Here is a 13,863-nt window from a genome sequence, read left to right on the forward strand (position 1 = left end):
CGAAGTCTACTTATGCAAGACAACGCTACTTTTACTTTCATCGCGTCGCGGAATAAGAAATAAAACACTAACGATTTTCTCAGAGCAACACATTTTAAAGCGAAAAATATAGTCGAGTAGCTCGTCAAATACACGATACTTTGCATAGATTGACATTGGCCCTGATATTTGAACCGTAGTTCGATGTGATCGATTATATGTCGAGTGTCGCGACTTTATGCACTTATAATGGTAATTAGGAGGTCGTTAGGCCCCTCATGTTGTTCATTTTAACATAAGTGCGTATGACGTCAGGTGGCAGCCGGTTATCACAAAACAACCCACTTCACTGCCTCATAAGGGTTTGTGGTACAAGGCTCTTTAAAATTTCACGTCGGGATCATTTTAATGGAAGTGAAATATACAGGTGCGGAATGTAAGTATTAATAATTTAAGTGGAAAATGAAATTAAATACAATTTATTCTCTAAAAAGCAAAGTGTTTATATTTAAACATAAAGGTTAAGTAGAGTCCCAAACTCAAGCCATAAATAATTTTAAACAATCGGCCCAACGCAGATATTTGTGGTCATTATGCATTCAATATATTGAATTGACAATCAGCTCATTGACAAAACCATTCTGAGATCATTATATTGGGAAACCGCGGTTATCTCAAAGTCCATTAAAATCGGTGATCAATTATACGTATTAGGTAAACGTACATTTCTTCAGTAAAACAAACGGCTGGGTCGGCGTCGTACCGCCCTTGACATTTCGTTACACTTCTCCGGTCGCTTCGGTCGCCGCATCGCTTCAACAGACCTTTAACTAAATGCCTTCATCTTCTAAATGAACATATTTCAAGTCTAAATTGTTACTAATTATTCACGCTCACATCACTTAAAAATTTATTTCTTTTTCTGCTGACTGGTAGATAATAGCCGTTGGGTTATGTATTTGACCTGAGCTATGCCAGATTTTTTGTTCGTTTATGTACTTAAGAGCTAGACGAAGTGAACGGGTTTGGTGCAGTTTTATGATGCAGCTATATTTTAGATTAAAAAAAACTGGGCGTTATTGATTTTGTAAGACTTTAGATGTTGAGTTAATAAGCCTTTCTGCAGAACAATTTATAACATGAGCACTTTTAAAAGTAGGTATTATATTATTAAAATGTACTTACTATCAGTTTCAAGGTTATTGGAAAGTGATAAAGTGCAAATTCTTTTCAAAACGAAACGAATTTACTTACCAAGAGTAGCTTATTTAGCAATACTTCAATTATAATTAATTTGCGCTTTTTCGAAATGGTCATTAAAAATGTCTTTTGTAAGCGCCTCCAACATCTTAATAATATAATTTTATTACAAAGTTAAAAAGTGATTTTTATTCACGAAGTGTGGTTCTGAGTCGAACTATTGAGAAAGAACTGGCACAATTACCACGCTAGGTAGCAAATGTAGCCACAAATCAATAAGTCATTTTGTCATAGCATATAGGTACTGCATAGAGTTATGAAGTGTCGGTGCAAGTCGCTTGTACCTGCTTGATAGTTACGTAGACGCCGCGTAGACGACGCATAGGTTCTGCGTAGCAATTGCGTAGGCGTTGCGCAGCTAAGATTAGACTAGCACAGTCATTACGAGGGCGAAAACCACAAGCACATTAAACGTTAAAGTATCGCAAATAACGTATATTCGTTTTTGGTTCATATACTTACCATTATGATAGGAAATTCCATACGTAAACATTGGCAATTTTCCTCTAACAATCTTTGTGTAAACAGGTAAGTCAAACGACAAATTTTCTAGTTCTAAAGTGACTGCGTTATACATGTGCTTTATTCAGATCGATATGATAGTAACATTAAGGACAGCGGTGCTGTACTGGTATGTGAGTTCCGGTAGCCAGCCGGTACAATCGAGCACACAAGGTCGGCGCCACTCGCGCTGCTGTTTTGTTACCTGTCAATCACAACTCACACCTTTGCGTTAGGCGGTTAGAACAGCGTGTGTTTGCTTGTTCCCGTTGTTCGTCTGTTGTTGGAGGTTTCCATTGTTTTGAGATTAGTTGAGCTTGCTAGCTTTTTGGCTTTTGGCAGTGCACGTAGCAAAACGAAGCGAAAATTGAAGCCCGTCAAAAAGTTGAAAGGGTTTTTCTGATTTCTTTTACGATAGGATTGATATTTTAATAGACTTTTACTTAAAATGAATTTCTAGTTTTAAGCGCATTAAAACTATTTCCCCTGAAGATATCATGTGATTTTTAAAAAGTGGGACAGGAAAGTTAGGGTAGGCGTAGTATAAAGTTACTGTTTATGTTTACGTTAATAAATACAGAAGATATCGGCAATATTGTCATCTTCGTGGTCTATTTTCAGCTTGTTATTGTACCGTGTAGTGGTTATTTTCCTTTCTGATAGTCTATGCATTGAGGCTAAAGCAAGGCATCCTATGCGTCGGTGCGTACATTAATAAACAATAAAATTGTGTAATATGAAAATGGTTCATTTTCCATATTTATATTTATGTAAATTGTTGGGAAACAGGCCGACACAGCGATATAATGCTTTGCTAACTGCAAATATTTCTTTAGCTATGTATGTATGTAACAGCATATTGGGCCTATAGGTACTCCATGGTATGTATTTCAAAATTTTGCAAAGCGGAGATAATTTTCACTAAATCTGTTCTATAAAAAACTGTTATTTCTTAATTAACAGAATTGGACGAATGTTCAGGTTAAGAATAGAAAAATAATTGTGGTGTTGTACAAACAAAAAATACTTAAGCAAAACTTGTGACCACAATACGTTGCTGATCTAGATTAAAAGAAAATTGCTGGCGATTGCTTGCTACATAATACCTACGTTTTTTGTCCTTACAAAAATGATTGTTTACAATTTGTTTCATTGTTGCTACACATAATATACGCAAACTTATATTTAAGTTCCAATTATGGTACATTTCTGTTGAACTTGTACAAATAAATAGACGATAATGTGTATTTTTTTTCATAAACGTAGTGTAACATTGTGATTATGCCTTCCAATTTTGTAAGTAAATACACATTATATCTAGTGTCATTGGTAGTAGAGATTAATTTTAAGCTGCTACATAATAATGCTACTGATGGAGAAACGTTTTAGCCAAATGAAATACAGAAGAAAAAGTTTAATCTTGGCTTTTTAAACTAGAAAAAGATTAACCATTGTACAGAAACGTTGCTTCAATTGAGTTGCGTTCGTAGACAAAAGATGTGCTGATTCATGACACAGAAGATTAGGTGTCGATTTAAAACGATGGCCATATTCTCAATTCAACTGCTATGTAGATCAATGGGCACATGAAAGTAGCGACTGTCGTCTAGACAATACTTGATGTGCAATAATAGATATAAATGAACTTTTGATTGATCTATTGAGGCTGCAAGAGCTGTTGATCCAGATTTCCAGATATACGTTGTGTTGCAAAAACACGGTTATTCTGTACTTTCAGTACTCGGTGAAAGCACTACAGTAAGTGTGTAAGTAAGCCGAAAGCCTTGTGCTAATTAAGTACAGTTAAATCTGGTTATACGACAGGTGCCAAGTTGAACAATTTTACCGGACATAAAGTAAGATCATTTAAGATATACAGTCCCATTTTATGTTTAATTGTGCTTACACTGCCATTTATTACGCTGTAAACATATTATATTTACAGTGAGCACTTTTCGGTACATTAAATTTTAGCTCCCACTTTGATGTTAAATAATATTAACTAAAACAACAGTAATTAAATTATGCAAGTTGCTCTCTTATTGCGAAAATGAACGGAAGAGAAAATATGTATGTTCAAATAGTTTGCTGAAAGTTTCCACCTGGTTTTATCAGGTGCTAGTTCGATGTAAATTCAACGAACGTTGCTTGAATCTAAAAAAGCAAGTAAGTACGATTTCAAACAGAATTTGTCATAACGACTTTTGAAACGATCACAGTGTGGTTTTAGATGAGCGCATTGGTTTTGGAAGCGGAACAAATTGACAATCGAATTACAAATTCCTGCGACGGCGCCACTATTTTACAAACATTACATTCTGACTGCAAAGTAGGTCGTGACAATATGATTTTGAACGTCTGATGTTACCATTCGCGGGGAGTCATTAGCGATCATTCGTACAGCCGACCATGATTGATGACTTTGATGAGTATCGATCGTAATAATATCGCAATCACTTGCAATAGAATAGAATTATTGTTTTGTAAAGTTGTATGAAAATTTAATAATAAGTTCAAGTGAAGCGTAACTGCGAGGTGGTTACAAAATGTTTAATCTGAAGTTAGTTACACTGTTATTGAAGACAAGTATGGTTTTTTTTAGGTTAAAGCAGTTAATAACTTTTTGATATAATTACAGACGCGTTATGGCGGTCAATATGTATTATGTAGTCTACTATACAGGCCGAGTTATGCCTAATATTTAAAGAGTCCTTCTTGACCTAATAATTTGGATTTAATTTAATAAACGACATTGCACCATTCTTTCTATAAAACGTGTCAAAACGCTTAAGACTGTAATTTTTCTATAGTTCTTTCTGCAAAGCACTAATATTCCACCCCTTTTTGCCCACCCGGGGACAATGGAGTCGGGTAACAACGTACACGAAAATAATACAGTAGCAATAGAGCAGTTAGAATAATGACCAACGGTCGTGCCTTACATCATGTACTTATACATCGTTATGTACAAAAAGCTAAGCAATTAAGCTCATAACAAGACGTAGTTTGTTGTAGGTAAGAATCTTATTAAGTGCATATTCTAGCTACAATGTGTACTTAATACGTGACACGTAAGGGGGTCAATGAGCATATAATATAATAATAGTGTATTGAATACGATTTTATGATTTTACAAAACGTTACGTGCGGTGTTGTGACATTAGATGGTAACGTTTCAATTCACTTTAAGTGGAAGTAAGGCCGCGGCTTGCTGGTGCAGCTGCGGTGTATCATAGCGTCTGCGAGCGCGAGCAATGACTCCGCTTTAATTAATTGCACACATGACGGACGCTCGCGTTACAAACCATTACACTGGAATGGGTCTTATCACAAGACATAGTAAATTAAGCTAATTTTAGACCGGCGACGGCGCGACCGGCTCGTTGACCTATCAACTTGCAACTGAGCTATTCGTTCGTAATATTCGATTTCAGTGTAATTAGACGTCGGACACTATTGCAGTTTCAGTGTTATTATTTCCTGTTTCGCCTGAAACATGTTTTGAAACGTTGTAATATTGAAGCGATTTAAGGCTCCACCAGTTGATAGTTGATATTGGTGAACGCTGCAGTCGCATAAAAACGTGACAAACTGCGAATTTGTAAGCGCACTTCGGTGCGGCAAACTCTCTCTAGATGTAATATCAATTTGTCCGATGGCCTTGGCACACAAACGTATTAGAGTTTCTCTTAACAAAATGGGGGCAGAACGTTTTGTTTGTAACTAAGATGACAGCATGAATCGTCCGGGAAATCCTAGTGGCAGCGTCAACGTAACACGTTTCATCGAGCCACTCATTAAACCGTCTGTGCGAAGTTTGTCGCAATGTCTGCTCACCTAGAACACTTTGTTTACAATTGTCTTTTGAGCGGCAGTGCTTTGTCAATATAACTTGCTAAAACAAATGGGCGGGTATGTGCTTATTTGGTGACTGACGTTATAAGTGTGGCGTAATCAGTTAGCACAGGCTGGTAGGATCACAGCACTATATCTTAAGTGAAACTGGCTTGTAAAGTTAGACGGATACTGACACATTAATTACCTGTTGCTATTTTAACAATACCCTGGGTCTCAGCGAACAAAACCAATAACATGTGACTTTCATAATCATAGCCTCATTTCTATTTGATAGGTAGATAGGTGCATAGACTAGCTCCGTGTAACAAAAAGCGTAATGAGGCCATGTGGCTAGTCGCCGAGAATTTGAACGAGCTCTAGGATTTACTGAGCAGTTCGATTTTAATTTCAAGTATTAGTTTTGAAACTTCTATAACAAATCAACTATGTTGAGCTCCCAGAAAATACTTTAGTAACATACTGATTGATCGCGCTGCTAAGAACATGCTTGCTTTTCGTCATAGCTTAAGCTAAAATGCAGTTCAGTAGTTTCTTATTTAAACGAATGATTTGTAAAGTTGATATTACTTGTATGTACATATATTTGTGTATAAGTGTGCAAGCAGTTTCAGTATGAAGTTTCTTTATTTTAAACGACTTCTTTGAATGACTATTTTAAGTAGCAATACGATTTTATTGGAGCTTTCTCCGCTTTCATACATCATTCATTGCCAGTGACAAACCACAGGCTTTGACTTCCGATACTGTGAAATCCCATAAGAAACGCGAGAAGCCATAAAACATCACTTTTGTGGTGGCCAGAATTTGTAAAATATTGAATTTAACCGAAGAAAAACAGTTTACACACACCCCAAACTACAGCCCAAACTACTGACCCGATTAGAAGTAAATATAATCGAGATAGTTCTTTGCTTAATTTATCATACGCGTACCAGTTTGTAAGTGTGTTGAATTTGGTTAAAAAAAAATAATCAACTCTTCATCACCGCACCGGTATAGTGTTGACCTTATAAATATGAAACGATGAGAGATTTTCTTACATCGCCTCAACTTACAAGTCATTTTTTTCTGTTCCCTCATCTAAATATACTTGTAATATTAGGTGTGATCTTACCTCAATATAACTCAAATCGTAAAGAGGCCGTGTGGCTAGTCGGTGGCCCCTCGAGAGCCGGCCCGCATGGTGTTGGGTCCTCACGTCATAGCACTACCGCGCGACACCGATACACCCGGCGAATCATGTCCTGCAACAATCAAATATTCATCATATATAGTACCTAGTATATTATGATTTGGTATGTAGCTCATAAAATCATCTACAGGCCCTCTCCGAGGTCTCATTAATTTCCATAATGTGACAGCGTTACCAACAAACTCACTGTAACTAAAGCCATATTATCACCAACCATATTTATACTGCACTCAGTACGTTCGGAAGAATTATGGTATCTGCAGGCATCAGAATACCTGTTGTAATATTATGAGGAAAAAAAACCACCCTTGCTTTAGAAGGGTCTCAGAGTCTCAGTCTTTCAAATCAAATCATTTATTTTGCCTTTGAACATTTTTCCGTGCTAAAAAGGCTCTTATTTAAATTCTGCTTTGCAACGTAACCAAAACACGCGCCAACTTTCAGCAGCTTCCACAAGTGGTATTGTGGTCGCGCAAAATTCTAATAGTTAATTTAAAAACAAATATGAAAATATAAACGCTTTAAGGATGCTAACAACAAAATTGCAATGCAATTTTCTTTGTTTTTCCTGAACATGTGAAAGGAAAGCTAGGGTTCGCGTTTATGCAGCAAATGTAGTCATTTGTTTTAGTGTTGTAGAGATCAAAGCAGTATCGAAAATCACCCTACCGAGAGCCGAAGTGAATGAAACTCCGGAAAATGCACAAAACCAGCACTTTGAAATAATCCGAACAAAAAGTACTACTTATTTGGAAATTGGTAATAACGCCGATGAGCAAGAGCAGTAAAATAGAAGGAAAAGTTAATAAAAATAGACGATGCAATCTTGGAAGATTTTTAACGCTGTTTTTTTTTGGGTTTATACGGCCAGACGCATGGAGTGGCAATTTTGCGTGATGTCTTTGTAAATCTTACCTATACTATTTTTTATAAAGTCATCAACTGCCTGGTAATTTCCACCTATGTTGGGTTCGGCTTCTAATATAACCGGATGCAGCCGAGTAGGTACTGGTATTACATTGAGCAAATACTACATCAAACCATAAGAAGTTGCTTGTCAGTCACAATTTAACGTACTTTTCATAAAGTGTAGGAATATGTTATGATTTAGATGTTCACCCATCCTCGAACCCACTGTGCTAAGCGTTGCTTAACCTTCGCTCGATCTGAGCGGCTATTATCTAGCCAATACCCACCACTAAATTTAAATAAGTAATTAGCCCTACTCTGGAGTAGTAATTAGGTACCTACCTACCTATTTTTACCAATAAAACAGGACATACTGCTATACGTCCGGTAATAAAGCTGCTGTTAAGTTCTTTTAAAAGAGTTTCTCCCGACGACACGTTATTACGTCCGGCGCACCCCGGGCAATAAGCTCAACTAATTACGTGGCTTTCTGGCTAATCTTTTTATCATATGAGCTAATTTTCAAATAAAATTTCTCAACACGAAAGTAGAGCTTATGAATGTATGGATAGTTCTAGTTTCTTTAGATTGATCTTTGTCTTTATAACACCAGAGGTCGCGGTACACGATTTAATCATAATTGTACTTCATTTTTGTTTTTACTATCTTTATGATACTTTTTCTGGGCACATATAGGAAAACTATTCAATATTTATGAAATGATTAAATTCTGGATTGTAAAGTCATAAATCAATTTCAATTAGTCAAAGTTATAAATAACCGGTGATTAACATAAAATAAATAAGTGTAGAGAAATGAGAGGCGTTTTAATTTCTTTATTTAAATATAATAGTGGCAAGCCATGAGAACTGCACGTTTGTATGAATCGCTGAACTTCGGCCGATTCGTGATCGTGACGGCGACGCGACTGAGCTTTGGTAATGTTCTGCTTAATTAGCATACATTTTAATAAACGAGGAGGATAATTGCTCATAATCTAACTTTATTTATATGAGGTTTTACCCGCGCCCCGGTATGAACGATATTTAGATACGCTTATAATTGGAAGCTTGTTTCATCTTCGCTTTACGATGTCTTATGAGGAAAAATATTTGGGAAATTATCTATTGGAGTATCAGTTCAAAACTTGCTTGAATGTTTATGCTTATGCCTACTTTACTCTTAGTAGCTTAATCATTGACTTGTGATAGTTATTTATAGTGCAATCATGACGTCTTTGTAGGTCACGGAGTCTTTACCTATGGCCTCAATGGGGGTCACTTGTCGAGACTACAATGCCCAACCTGTCAAATCTATTCACTGATTGTTGGCTATTATCTGATGACTTTTACATAACTGTGTATCATTATAAATTATACCTCTAATGTTGATGGTGACAGCGGACAATAGCAATCAGATATGCCTGCCGGTTGATACGTACAAAATGGCAATATTCTAAGCGTACAGACATCGTACTATTCTATCTTAAATAAACGACGTTTGAGACGATGAAATCCTTTGAAAGGTCAACGGTTACGTAATAGGTCTGCTTAGCCGACTTTTTGGCAGGCGCACGGGAAATGCCAAATATTTAGAAGACATATCTATGGGGACAACACTAATTTGCAAAAATCAAGTTATTTGGACGATGGCGAAAGAGGTTGGGTCATCTCATTAAGGTGATTGAGAATGTTAAAGTTGATAAAGTCGTCGAATGCTATCCGACCGGTTGGTTTAATGTCGACTGCGCCCGCGTACACGCACGAAACGTGATATAAGTTGCTAACTTTGTGCCTTTTTTTTTTTTTTTCTTCTACGCGATTGAGTAGCCGTAACTCTAAGTGGGCGGGCGATATCGTGAAAGTCGTCAATGTGTCAATAGGTAACACTCGCAGACAGGTAACGAGGTCGCAATTAATAGATCTAAAATATCCACATCAATGATCTTTAACATATAAGAATGTGAAACGAGGGTATTTCTTTGGGTTACTGGACTATTGTCCGGTGGTACAAAAAGCCCAAGTTTCAAGGCATGCCACGGGGTCGCACTCCTCACGCTCCGACCTCGCTTGCCAAATAATAAACCAATCACATAATGCAATTATTGTTCACCCAACACACGAAGCAAAGATCACTAGGAAACTTATCTCGGCTCGATTACCGCGTGGGGTGCCAGCCTTAGATAATAGTTAATTTAATGTCTCATGTTCAATAACAAAAAAATATCAACAGCACTTAATGAAGCATTGTTTATTTCCATTCAATAAATACTCTGCGTAACTAGATTGCATTGTTTTCATTAGCCTCATTATTTTGCTATTATATTAATAGCCATTCTATTTACAGTCGGCTATGGAAGAGGTCGGTTGTTAGCATAGGTAAATCGGATTGCGGCGAGTTACCTTGCACCTGATTTGGTCGGCAGTTCAAGTGGAGTGTGTGCAAGCCTGCGATTGCTAATACTGTGTGCACTCCATTAGCGAAACAAATCGTAATTCATGTTATTTGCACGTTTCATCCTCATTGTTGGGCCTTCAAACCTTGACGAAACAAGATTAAGGCTATTCTTTGCACAATTCGGTAGGTGCGTAACAATCGTCGAGTTTCCGCATTTCCAAATCGAACAATAGCCATTTTCGACCGGTAGCTAATACAAGCTATAAAAAATATTCGTTAATATTAAACAGGTTTAAAGGATAACGAGTTTGTCGTTAGCTTTTTGGATTGGTATTCACAGTAATTATGTTTGCAGTTTTCCTGGTGCGATAATTTCCTTTGGAGGAATTCCTATACCGGCAAGCGATGCGTTTTCACTTAAATGAGGCTTCGCGAGGCGATGTGAAGCACGCATTGCTTCGTCGTTATTGTTTTATTGAACAATACATAATACGTTTTTAATTCATACGACCATGTGACGTTACAAATCAGAATGTGATATTTGAGCTGGATATGTGATTATGATAAAATCTCGTAAAAAAGGCTCACGTTGCGCAAAAATAGCAAAACAAATTAACAAACCCGAAAACAAGTCTATATGGCCTTGGCTAACCACAAACATGTAAAAACATAATCATCTCCGGGCGCTGATTGCCAATTCAAGTCCCGAAACTGTCACATGCTTGAAGAATAAGTACGAAAATAATATGGGCATCAAACATTAGCCGTACATACCGGATTTAATTATTGAACTAGACATACAATGGGCGCAGAATGCTGGCCGTGGGAAAGGAGCTGGCATTTAGCTGCGAGCGACCGAGCAGCATCTTCGGTTACCTAACGACACGCCAGAGACACTAACTGCTTGTAAGGGCACACCAATCATTAATATGTTTAATGGTTTCACATTTACGTCTATATTCTCTGACATAGATCTGCTTGCACAAGTTGGTGGCTTGGTTCCTAATATAGAATCTGAAATATAACAAATGATACTGCACTCACTATCATTTGTTATTCTCTTGTTTTACAAATTGTACGACTTGTTTCAAGAACAATTTCTTTACGAGTGTTCAAATATTTGTTGTTTGCTTGAATATTGTTCTCGAACTTTAGTGATTTATTTTAGTTTTCGAAAGTAATGAGCATTACCGAGTAACTTTTAAAGATCATAAATAATTCGTAGTTATTATCAAGTTAGCTATTCTTGTAAAATAACAATCGTCGCGTTCACTCGTTTTCAGTAATAGGTTGTCGGTAGCATTTACCGAGTTGTCGTCGTACACGATTGGTTGAAAAACGAGTTTACAAAGTAGGTCTCAGTAAAACAGTGGCTCGTCTCTATTGTCATGGTCACGTCAACATATTGTCAAACATAATTTGTAATAGTTGAATATATTTTTACTAGAGAAGTTACAAAATGTGTAAGAGTAGCAACTTATGCAGCAGTTTGTAACGTTTCGCGGCGACTTGCGAAACGTTGGCGGCCGTTGATGGAATGTATGATATGTGCTAAGTAACACCGTACTTTATGTAAACAGAAAGGTGCATCATCAACAAGTTTTCGATGTTCATTCATTGAAATATTGTTCACTAAACTTGCACTTAACATAATATAAGAGGAACAGTAACCTTATTAATAACTAGTTCATTTCAAAGATCGACGAGAGGAAATTGTTAATTTTAAGCAGTATTTTCTTTCACCGGAAAAATTGTGTTTACTTAGCGAGCCTAGTATTTTCTTGTCTAGTTCCTTGAGACTATTTATAATGTGTTGGTTAACATTGGCCCTCCTTGCTCCTCTAAAGGAATAAAAACGTGTTTAACAGGCAATACGTACGATAAGGAATTTTATTAATTAAGTTTCTAGTGTCTATGTTGGGCGTGTGCTTGAACATGAATGGCATATGTATAAGGAGTCAGGTAATTAACGATATATGTAAGTTTCCGATCTGATAAAGTCGTGGAAGTTTAGAAAGAGAGAATTTACAGACCATTTTGTTTACATAAGTTAGCACTGTGTACGTACCCAGCTGCGCAGTATTGCTTGGATTCATTAATCTTTTTCCTATTGTTGCGGTATTAGTTAAATAATAATTTCAAAATATATAACGGCTATAAGAGAATCAATTAATACAATGTGAAAGAAGTTTACGCAACATTAAATATTTCTCAATGTTAAATTGCAATTAAAATTCCTCGAACTTCTTGCATAAAACAAAAGCCGATCACGAGATTTATTCCTCATATCGTATGTTTAATAGAAAAAATAGTGAAGATCCAACTTGGAGGCCTAACCGATTAATGTATACAGCGTATTAAGTTAACCGGAACTGTATGCGTTTTAGATATGGTGTTGTGTAAAATCCGTTGCAAAATGTAAACATGATCAGTAAATTACTGGCTTCGGCGCAATTACGCCGGCACGCAACAGTTTTCTGTGCATTTGCTAAACTCCGCCTTGATAGTTGTTATTTCATTATGTTTTTTATTAAACTTCTTGTAAGTGGTTCACTAAAATGGTTATGTATTTCATGCAATTTTGTAGTAACCGTTTTTCCGATAAACAGTTACATTATTGTACAATTATTTCGCATCGATAGCGTGATGCCATTAAAACCAAAGAACGGTAGCAATGCGATGGTATTTTTTAATGTTTACCATATTAATATGATTTCGACATTCGTTTTCGAAACAGCTCCAATAGTAGGTTAATCGGGTTGGGTCGGTTCACTCGTTTTGCGAAACAAATATCCACCGGTGCGACAGTCAAATTTCGCCTACAGCTATCGAATTCATCTTCAGTGTTTTTAAAGGTCGATGTGAATAGTCTTCAAAGGTCAAGTATCTAAAAAGTCATTCGTTCAGTGACATTATAATTATTTATTCATATTAAATGCGCTCATTAATAAATTGCGGAGTCTGGTCTGCCGTGTTCAGTGCAAGTGTTCTTATATAAAACATTGTAGGATATTAAACGACACAGACAATGCTGTAAGTTTTAAAAATAGTCATTTGGTTTGCGTTGCCGCGCTTGCTACGAATTTCACTAGAAACTAGTCACGACTTCTTTTAACTTCTGTTTGCCACTGAATTTTTACTTTTTGTGACACCTGGCGGAAGCCTGCCGTCACGATACAGCTATTAAATCCGGCAGTCTATTATTGCGTCAAGTTGAATAACATTTTAGCTACGCCTACCTGTACTGAGCCGTACGGACATGGACGTTTATTGTACATTATCACTGGCTAGTTCAAGTTTTGAGTAGCACTTGACTTAGTTTGGGACCCTCGGAGAATCATGTCACGTCACTTTACTGCCAGTTAAAATGCCAGTTACTTTAGCGTATCAAAACCTACAGAGGTCTTAGTCTCGTAGATCTTAGCCGTTTTAGTTTTAACAATAAAATGCCACAATAAGGTTTCCTTGAATGTTGCGTTGTAAAGTTTGGTATTATAGGTGAGAGAATATCAGGAGATCGGCTGTGAGGTGCAGCGGAAGGTGAGTAAATATGGCAAGAATGCCGATGTGTAAAGTTTAAATGGAGGAACAATAGAGTTGTGGCGGGTCGCATGAATACCGCGCCGTTACTGTATGGAATGCGGTGCTATTTTGAAAGGGGCACGTGCAAGGTCAAAGGTGCAACTAGCAACCGACAGACAGTTGTGTCAAGCAAGATATCCATTCTAATACGTCTGCGTTAATCATTCTCTTGCAACAACAATTGC

General features: G+C 36.9%; 1 protein-coding gene across 1 annotated transcript in view; it reads right to left on the bottom strand.

Moving 5' to 3' along the window:
• LOC110378976 (proteoglycan 4) overlaps positions 1–13,863 on the bottom strand; it is a 35,921-nt gene that overhangs the window by 16,558 nt on the left and 5,500 nt on the right. The window contains exon 2 of the mRNA XM_021338448.3: positions 6,713–6,842. The gene's annotated coding sequence lies outside the window, so the exon portion shown is untranslated. The remainder of the gene's footprint in view (positions 1–6,712; positions 6,843–13,863) is intronic.

Source organism: Helicoverpa armigera, chromosome 4 (assembly GCF_030705265.1).
Source record: "Helicoverpa armigera isolate CAAS_96S chromosome 4, ASM3070526v1, whole genome shotgun sequence".
Taxonomy (NCBI): domain Eukaryota; kingdom Metazoa; phylum Arthropoda; class Insecta; order Lepidoptera; family Noctuidae; genus Helicoverpa; species Helicoverpa armigera.